Raw genomic sequence first — 10222 nt, 5'->3', positions numbered from 1 at the left:
AGATCACTTCCTCGTTCAGATGAATTCTGTGCAAATAACTCTATCAAGACAACAAGGAGACAGATGGCACCAGAGCAAATCTGTTCAGGCTCCGTATAAGCCTGAACACAAACATCATAAAGCCTTTTCCTGAGGCTCAACACAACAAGAACAAAAGCAGGGCTCAAAGTAGGACCCAAAACAATCGTTCCCCTCCCTGAACACAGCCCAGAGCCCCCATTCCCCATCCCTCTGTGCTTTCACAGTCCCAAGAGGTGGGTTTGCTTGGACTGAAAGATGTAAAGTAAGGTTCCTTCTTGATGCAGGGCTGACTGAGCTCACCAAGAGACTAGGACAGGAAAGGCAGGACCTATCCCAATGGAAGCAGTGCTGCTCATGAGCGCTGTGTGTGCTCACCCTTACAAGATGGGTCTGGGTCCAGAATGGGTGAGAGCCTGTCTGAAGCCTTAAATCAGTTCCAGAGATTGTGAGGGCTTCAGATACACCCATACAATGTCTCCTACTGACCATTTACAGGCAGCTGAGACTTAAGACTCAGACACTATGTTTAGATGGTAGATGTATAGGTTCCTTCTTGGAGCTCAACTCTTTTCTTTGCAACTCTTCCCTTCTGTATGAAGCCATAAGGAAAAAATGAGTACATAAATCCAAAACAGTCACCAGAATAAAGGAACTTTTCCTAGAAGAGAGCATCTCTGAGGACTCTCTCCTGGAGGATGCTGTGACCTGTTGGTCCTCTGTCTAGTAGAGGCACATTCAATCCAGCATTGCTGCCCTGCCACCCATGGTCACTGGTGTCTCATTCTGCAGTAGTCTCAAACCCCTGCCAGTGCTGCAGGTCCCTGCCCTGTCCAGGGTGAGAGAGTTATAATCACAGAATGGTTTGGGTTGGAAAGGACCTTAAGTTCATCCAGTTCCAACCCCCTGCCACGGGCAGGGACACCACACAAGGCTCTGTCCAACCTGGCCTTGAACACTGCTAGGGATGGAGCATTTACCACTTCCTTGGGCAACCTGTGCCAGTGCCTCACCACCCTCACAGTAAAGAACTTGCTTCTATCTAACCTGAACTCTCCTTGTTTCAGTTTGAAGCTCTTGTCCTGTCACTACAGTCCCTGATGAAGAGTTCTCCATTCTTGTTGAGGTGAGGCCAAGGCTCTCGCCAGGCAGCTGCAGGAGGCAGCTCAGCCCTACCTACCTGCCTCGTCTGGGCTCTGTGACTCTCAAGCTCTGACAGGTAGGGACTTGCAGTTATTCCCATGCATTGCATAATAAAAGTCCCTAGAGGATCTGTTTACACTGACATCCAGGGTCAAGCCTGAGGGTTGACTCCACCTACCTTCAGCCTACCTCAGAGCTTGTACCAAAACCATCCACTCCGTCCTTCCAGATCCTCCAGGTGAGCTCTTCAAGGAGGAATCAGTCTTGTTTCTCCTTCTGGGCTTGTCTCTAATTACAGGTGCCAGAGACAGAAGTGGGCTCTGCTCAAGACCAGGCAACTATGGGTTTGGTGTTGGCCCACTGCTTGAGCTTGCATCTTGCAGTGAATGGTTTCATCCATCCACGGAGGTGTGGGGATCCTGAAGTCTAGTACAGCCATGCCAGAACACCTCCAAGAGCAAAGCTAAGGGAGGCATCAGTAGGTGGCCAGCAGACCAACAGCTAGAGGTGCCCCTAAAGTCAAACTTCAGTGATTTCCCTGCTATGGCCTGATGCCACATCCCTAACAAAGTCTGTGCTATATAACCCTGTCCTGGGTTCAGCAGTAGCAGTCATTTTTCCCCCTCTTGGTAGCTGGTGCAGTGCAGTGTTTTGACTTTCAGCTTGGGAACAGAGCTGATAACAATGATGTTTTGGTTTGGCCAAGGACTTTGTGAGCCTCATGCTCTGCCAGGGAGGAGGGGGAGCCAGGAGGAAGCAGAGACAGGACACCTGACCCAAACTGACCAAAGAGGTATTCCATACCACAGCACGTCATGCCCAGGATGTAACTGGGAGTTATCCAGAAGGGCTGGGAGACTGCAGGGTTGAGATAACGACAGATTTGACTGGATTAATAGTCACTCATCACAATGACGATTTATTGGCTCTCAGAGTTGTTTCTCTTGATCTCACAGCTTCAGAATGTTGTAACTTAAATAGAGCCGGTATTTGCTGTGATAGTGTTTATAAAGTGTGGGGCCGGGGCTAAGGTTCTTTTCTCACTGTGCTTTATGGCAATGGCTTGTAATACGGGCGGGCTCCAGCAGCAGGGCGGGATGCCGTGGACTTGAACACCTCTCCAAGGCTGCGGGGAGCAAAGCTAAGGGAGGCATCAGCGGCAGGTAGGTGGCCAGCAGAGAAGGCCAAGAGCAGGAGGTGCCCCCCGGCAGCCGCCCGCCGAGCCCCAGGAGGATATTTAAATGTCCTGGGTTCAGCAGTAGCTTCTGGTACAGTGCTGTGTGTATTTCTCCAACATGCTGCTCACAATGGGCAGGTCTGATTCACAACCTCCAGAACACATCCTTAACAAAGTCTGTGCTATATAATCCCTACAAGCCAGGGGTGCTTTACAGACCACCCAAAGCAAGGGCCACCTTCTGCACCTTCTCCAGCACATGCTCCTTGTAACACGAACGTCCTTAGGAAGTCACCAGCCACAACCCAGCGCTCTTGCTCTCTGAATTCCTTGTTGCCCACCAAACAGTTAATCAAGCAGCTCTTAAAATGCCTGCTCTCCCACCTTTTATTGCCCTACTTTTACCCACAGAGTTTAGATTGTACCGTTGTCAATGAGCTTGCTGGGATAGGACCAGCCACCCCTGCTCCCATGCAGCCCTGGCATACCACATACCACGCTTCTGGAAGGGGCTGGAGGGAAGGAAAGCAAGCAGAGGAGCTCAGTCAGCGTACCAGAGCTGCCTGCATCTTCAGTCTGTGTGTCTTCTGTCAGAGCTGCCCTCTAATTATGGTTTTAGACTGTATATCACTGGGATTTCATTTGACACAGCAACATGCCTCCAGTTGATCTAGTCTTACCACTTTGCCCAAGAAGTCCCTGTCTGCACATGTGTGCAAGCTTTGTGTTTGCTTTGTCTATTAACTGCAAGGATACAGAAGCTAGGGCTGTGCTAAGAACCTTTTATTAGAGTTTGGAGAACATCAAGCAGTCCCCAGAAACCAGTAAGATGGCTTCTTCCCCCCTAGCCCCCAAACTAGCCCTTTCAGAGCCCAGTTAAATTGGATCCTGACTTCATTATGTCAATGAACCTCTTCCTAATAGGCTCCAAACACCATTCTGCAGAGGACAGTGCTGCCCCTTCTCCAGAGCTTAGAAAATCACAACCAAGCCCCAAAATACAGTAATGCATTTTTAGTTCTCTACAAAAACCACTATTATTTTATATAAACTAGCTTTATTTTTAATCTTTTAAGTCACCCCGCATAACATAAATAAGAACCTGCATGATGTTCCTGACTTCCCATGATTCCATTGCTCTTTCCAGGGCTTTTTTGCTCGTGTATCTGGTCACATCAGCTGACTACAATGCTCTGTTCCTACTGACACAGTCATCATCATGGGAATGGTAAATTGTTTCTTAGTGATTTTGGATACACAGCACCTTCACTTCAGCCCTCTGAAGGTCCCTTCCATCCCTACCCTGCAGCTGCTGGAGGTGAATTAAACACATCTATCCCGCTAGGAAAAGACATAAAGGAAAATGACTGCCCAAGCAGAGGAATTATGTTCTCCTCTGCAAGTCATGATTCTTGGGAACCCATCAAGCCTCTGGGAACAGGAGAGCCAGGCAGGTAAAATTCACTGGCCCCATCCAGAGAGAATATATCTACCCATTGATTGCAATGTCTTTGAATTCTTTTGTTTCCACCCCATTTTGAACACCCACAAGTAGCTCAAACAGTATCTACTGGGATTGACTTCCCAGCTCCACACTGGTCTCCCAGTTGAACTGGAGGCAGCAGAGTGGGTTTCCAGCCAGAAGCAGCCAGACCCTTGCTCTGTGGCTGACTGGGTTGAACTGTGCATTGTCTGTATCAGAAAGCTGTGAAGAAGCACCTGTAGAGATCACGTTTCTCTGTGCTGAAATTCCAGAGCTATTTCTTAGTCCAAGTATTCCAAAACATTAAGCTCCTCTTCAACTGTGCTAAGTTTCTCCAGAACAAAGGGAAAACACATACTGAGAGGAAGTGAACGACAGCACTCTCAAATCTGCTCCCTAAGCTTCCTATCAGTTCCTTCCAGCATCACTCTAAACCATGTCTCCTTACCAAGATGGATGTAAGAAGCCTCTGCAGTGGATTAAGGAACCCAACCACAAACATAAATCACTGAGCAGTGTGCCAAGTAAATAAGCTGTGCAGGACTGCAAGGCTAGATCCACTCTAAATTTAGAGTAGTTGAAAGACCTCCTCTTCCATAGTACACGATAGACCAAGTCCTCAGAAGGGTCCTTTTCCATACCATCAGAAGGAGTCTGGGTTATAAAGTGTCACCACCTTGGAGAAACAATCAGCCCAGCATGTGGCACGGTTAAGACAAGACCCACGAATACCTGTTACTGTGGTCATGCCCCAGGTTGTCCATGGATACCTCCAAGAAACACATCCGTGCAGTCTGAGGTGTCTCTTGCAATAGGGTCAAACCCAGTATTTACGCAAAACACAAAAATAGGTGTTGGGACCCTCAAGTAAAGGGGATTGGTCTCTACCTCTAAAACATCGTAGGATCATAGAACCAGCCTGGTTGGAAAAGACCTTTAAGAACATCAAGTCCAACCGTACCCCAGCACTGCCAAGGCCACCACCAACCCATGTCAATGAGGGCCTCATTGAACACTTCCAGGGGTGGTGACTCCATTACTTCCCTTTTTGATTTAGAAACTACTGATGTTGATCAAAACTGACCATAAACCGGATTCTGTCATTGCTAAAGAGGATCTCACAAGCACAGATCTGAGGGCACAGGGTGGGTTTCTTCCCCCACCTCCACACAGGTTATTTGCAAGCAGGAATGCAAGCCTGTGAGAGGCTGTGAGAGCAGGCGCTTTCCAGAGCATGTCACAAAACACAAGGAGCAAAGTTCAGAGCCTGCTTATGTACATGTTCATCTGATAACAGCAAAACTTGTGTCCTGCCAACAAACCCAGAGTGTCACTGCCAGAGGGGCAGGCTGGGAGGTACCCGGGCCATGCACTGCAGGTCAGGAGGAATACGTTCTGAAGGGCACACACTCAAAGCTTCCAGCCTTAGCCAGGAGTGTGTTCCAGGGGTTCAGCTCCTCTCTGAAGAACTGTAATGATGTTGCCTCTAAGTCGTTTAGGAACTAATAAAAGTATCTTGCAGAGGAGGAGCAGTGATACACACATATCACTGTTACAAAGATAGGATGAAGCCTTGATGAAGTCAGCCCCATAATTAGGATAACGTTCAACAACAAAAAACAGCAGAGAAATCAAACATAAGAGTTTCCCTGGAAACACCACAAAACTGCTCCTTGAAGCACCACAGGCAGATCATGGTGGGGTTTTTATCCAACTGAAGAAAGCGTCTGTGTTTGCTTCAGATAGCTGCTCTGACGTCCCTGAAATAACCTCCACAAGCACAGCGTGACCAGGTGACAGTCTCTAAACTCACAAGATGCAGGACCTTGCCGCAGACACTAACAACAGCTTAATGGTACAAGCTGAAGCAGTTCGCACTGATATATGGGTTTAGATGTATCTCCACTAGAGTCCAACAGGCTGAAGGGAAAGAATGGCAAGGCAATAAAAGCAGCACACGGGGTTTTGCTGGGGGAAGCCCCCAGTGCACAACACCCATCCATCACTCACTGCTGGCCTCACTACTTGCTCAACACAGCCCTCACTGTTTGTTGCATTTGAATATCACCACAAGTACCTCTGAAATGGCAGAAGGCAGAGCCCATCCTCTCAGTCAAAGGGGAACCTGAGCCTTCACAGGAGGCAAAACCGGTTTTGGGGCTCTTCTGTGAATGGACCTAAGACCCTTTTGAATGCCACTCATTAGTGCTGGGGCTGGCAGGAACTGTTCTATGCCCCAGCTGATGAACACCACCACTGCTGCCAAGTCTCCTGATAAATAAAAAAGGATAGGAAAAGCCTGATGGCTTTTGAAAGAGGCAACAGAAAGCGCTGAAGGCAGCAAACACCATTTGCAGTAACAAAGACAGTTATGCTCAAGAGCAGCTCAGTGGTGGTATTCAACCCAGTTTTCCTCTCCAACATCTGCTTTTAACAGCAGAGAAATCGATAGCACTAAAGGCAACTACGATCAAGCTGATGGGGAATGCTGCAAACTGCTCCAAACAGCTCTCCTCATTCACTCAGTTTATCACCAACAGCACTCAGCTCTTCCAGCTCCAGGCATGCTCCCCTCTACCTCAGCTCTCCAAGTGGGAATGATGTTTGTCAGAGACAAGGCAGGAGACTAATTACAGTACACATTTCATCAGTGAAGGGACCCCAGGGAGAGGAGAGGAGGGGGACTATAGCTCTTGCCTCTGCCACCTAAACAGCTTGTGTTTATTAGTGTGGAAGTAAGTATGACAGCAAACTGATGCCTATGGAGCAATTCACCCATTAACCTTACATCCGCCACAGTTCACACCCACCACCATTACTATGCACCGTTAATATTTATAAGGGTGATGTGTCTCTGACAGGAACTTGTGCCTCCAACGACAACAGATGTTATATTGCTTATGAAAGAAACTACTCAAGCATCCCCAATGGACCTTGTCCATGCTCATCATGTCTTTATCCCATGCTCTGATTATATTATCCATGGGGAGACTTGGTTAGCTACTACTGACTCAGGCCCAAGAACAGGGAAGGCAGCACACTTGCCTGTGGAGTCCTTAAAGCTTCTCAGAGCCATATTATGTCTTTGGGAATGATCATCTAGTAGCTGGAAACCTTTCAAATGCACCCAGTAACTCTAACAGAAGCATTTAAGGCTTTCCTCAGCAGACTCCCCCATCTCATAAGGATTTGTCACTTACCTGGGCTTCCAAAGCACACGCAAGCAGCTGAGGCTGCAGGGTGTTGCCTTTGCCACTGTCACCACAGCTGCATTACTGATCATACAGAATCAATACAGAATTAAACCCTGTCATTATACGCTGCAATATACTGCTCCATGCATGGACTTGTAGCACCAATGCAGCAAGGTACCAGTCCCATTACTTCTGCTAAAACTAAGCTGCTCCTTGGCTAAATTGTAATCTACACCAAGTGTGGGAGCACCAGCCTCTTGCAGGACAGAGCTCCCTGCTCTAGCAAGGGTTAAACTCCCACCCTCCATTGAGGAGAAAGCAGTGCCCATACACCTCCCCATCAACAGACAGCAGGATGGGTTAAACTGGAAAGAATGAGACAGCTAAGTCAAAGGGTTTGCTAAAATCTCCTTCAGGAACCACCATGCGTGGGCAAGCACTGAGGTTTTAAACAAGGTATCTAAGGAACATTTTCTTTTTCGAGATCACAGTTGACATTGCCATTAAAATGCATGAGGTTACCATCACTCGCTTCACCTGAAGAGGTGGAGCTTGTTTAAAGTAGCACCAAAATGTCACGTTATTCCTGTGGGCTAGAGCAGACAGCCCACATTGTCTCCCTCCTCCAGAACAGCAGCTCTAGTAATGCCCTCATGTTTATGGCACGTCCATTTTTCATGCCCAGCACAAATGGCTCCAGCATTTGCCAACACACTTTATTTGTAGCTTTCCACAGGAAACACAGAGAGAGACACTGCAGAGTCCTGACACACCTGACCCATGCCTGAGGTGCATTCAGGAGCTTCTTTCCTAGGCTAACACTGCAGAAGCTCCAACCTAAGTTAGACCTGAAACACAACCAACATAACTGCAGTAAAGAGGCCTGACAGGTTTGGGGACTGCACCTGCAGCCACAGCGGTGCAATGTTTCTGCTCTAAATCACCAGTTCACACTCGTGTGAAACCCACTGTTTGAGCATCCCTGATTACACATGCTAGGAAAGGGTAAGATTTCTCTGCAGAGAGCAAGCCCCCACCTCTTGGAGTTCATCTTTTACTATTTGGTCACATACATTCAGTGTAACTGTACACTTTATAAACACACGTGTTTGTACACATCTGCTGACCTTTCCTGCCTAGTTTTGGCTCAGAACAAAGCTGGCTCCTTCAGAATCATGACACCCATTACTTTGCTGTCATTTGCACCCATACAATTGTTTTCCTCCTTCCGATTCAGGCTAACTATGAAGAAACTATACACAAAAAGCAATCACAGGTGTGTGTGTCTACTTGCTTAAAGACACAGCTGCTACGTACCTGGCTTGGCTTAAACAGCATTTCTGCTTAGTCAGTATTAATGGTTTTAATGAAAAGGAAAAGCCAGTTTCCACTTTGCATTACACGGTGCATCAGAAGCAGAAGGGCAGATTTAGTCATCCAGCCTCAGGTACATCCCATTCTGCTCCTGCCTGGTACGAGGAAACGTCACCTACAGAGCAAACTCTCTGTCAAAATCCAAGAATTGTTGTTTAAAATAAAAGGAAGAAACGTAACAGAAGCGCCTTTCTGAAAATAAAATCTCCCACCCGTGGTGATCCAAGAAGCAGAGCAGCCTGAGCTGAGGTCTCCAGCCAAGATATCCCATGTGCTGGCTTTACTATAGAATGCTGTAAAGGACCTTAAAGCTCATCCAGTTCCAACCCCTGCCGCGGGCAGGGACACCTTCCACTAGAGCAGGTTGCTCCAAGCCCCTGTGTCCAACCTGGCCTTGAACACTGCCAGGGATGGGGCAGCCACAGCTTCTCTGGGCACCCTGTGCCAGTGCCTCAGCACCCTCACAGGGAAGAATTTCTGCCTAACGTCTCATCTCTATGTCCCCTCTGTCAGTTTAAAGCCATTCCCGTTGTGCTGTCACTACCGGCCCTTGTCAAAAGCCCCTCTCCAGGTTTCTTGTAGCCCCTTTAGGCACTGGAGCTGCTCTAAGCAGCTCTAAGATTCTCTTCTCCAGGCTGAACTCTGGAGCTCGCTCAGCCTGTCTCTGTATCAGAGGTTCTTCAGTGTATTCTCTCTGCTGTGCTCCTCTGAAGAAAGACGGTGCCGAACATCTCTATCTCGCTTTGCTCTTTTATCCGACATAGATCAGCATATAGCACGCACTGAAGCTGAAAAGCAGCTTTGAAGCTGAAAAGCTTTGAAGCTGAAAAGCAGCATTAAGTTATAGCGGGACTAAAGAGCTACCCCGACCTGTCCCAGCGCACATGCCGTTAGCCGCTGGACCGCGCGCTACGAGTCAGACACCGACCGACACACACGGACCAATAAAGCAATAGGGATGGGGATCCCGAGCTCCCTGCACCTCCGCGGGTGCACTCAGACCCCTCCGCAAGGAAAACCTCAGCACCACCGAACCCAGGGGGTTTCCCGTGCTTTGGAACGGAGCATTAGAGCTGGAGCGAGAGAGGAGCTATGCTGGACACGTACAGCGAGGCACAGCGAGCAGCCCCGCGCCGGCGATGCCGATTGAAGCGGGGGGGGGGGACGCGTCTCCCGTTTCCTCGGGCGGTAAAAATATGACCCGCATTAGCGAGGAGAATAAAGGGAGGGAAACAAAGGAGCGGGAGCCAACACCTGTCGCTCTCCTCAGGGATGAGACCTAGCGCTTTTATGTGCTTCAGCCTGCTGGGGAACCGCAGCTGCCAACTGCCATCAGCATCAAGTTACCCGCACAAAGCTGCCTGCGCGCCGCTTTCAGCCGCACGGGAGGCGGGGGACTGCGAGCCGACGTGGGGCGGCACCGACCGCTCAGCCAGGGTGCCGCACGGCCCTGCCGCAGGGCCCGAAGCGAGCTCCCAAACCTCACCCCGCCACTTGCGAAGCCTCCTATGCACTGGAGGAGAACAGGACAAGACGACCGGACCCACCATCAGCTCAGGGCTCAACCCAGTCTCTCTCAGCCCCAAGCTGCTGCTGACACCCGGCCATCCCCATCTGCAGCCATAACCGCTGCCAGCAGCGAGGGCCACCGGCGGCCGCGGGCTGATGGACGGACAGAAGCAGGCTCACGCCCCCCCCCCCCGCTCTGAGCCAGTAAATGGCCGAAAGCTGGGGTGCTGCGGGAGGGGGGAAGGCGCTGCCATGCCCCAGCGCTTTGAGGAAGCTGCCCCGCCGGAGGAGTAACGTCCCCTCCCCAGTGCCGTCAGGGGACCA

Source organism: Pezoporus occidentalis, unplaced genomic scaffold (genome assembly GCF_034315485.1).
Source record: "Pezoporus occidentalis ecotype Australia unplaced genomic scaffold, CSIRO_AGI_Poc_V1 ctg164, whole genome shotgun sequence".
Lineage (NCBI taxonomy): Eukaryota > Metazoa > Chordata > Aves > Psittaciformes > Psittacidae > Pezoporus > Pezoporus occidentalis.
This window is presented reverse-complemented; position numbering follows the sequence as displayed.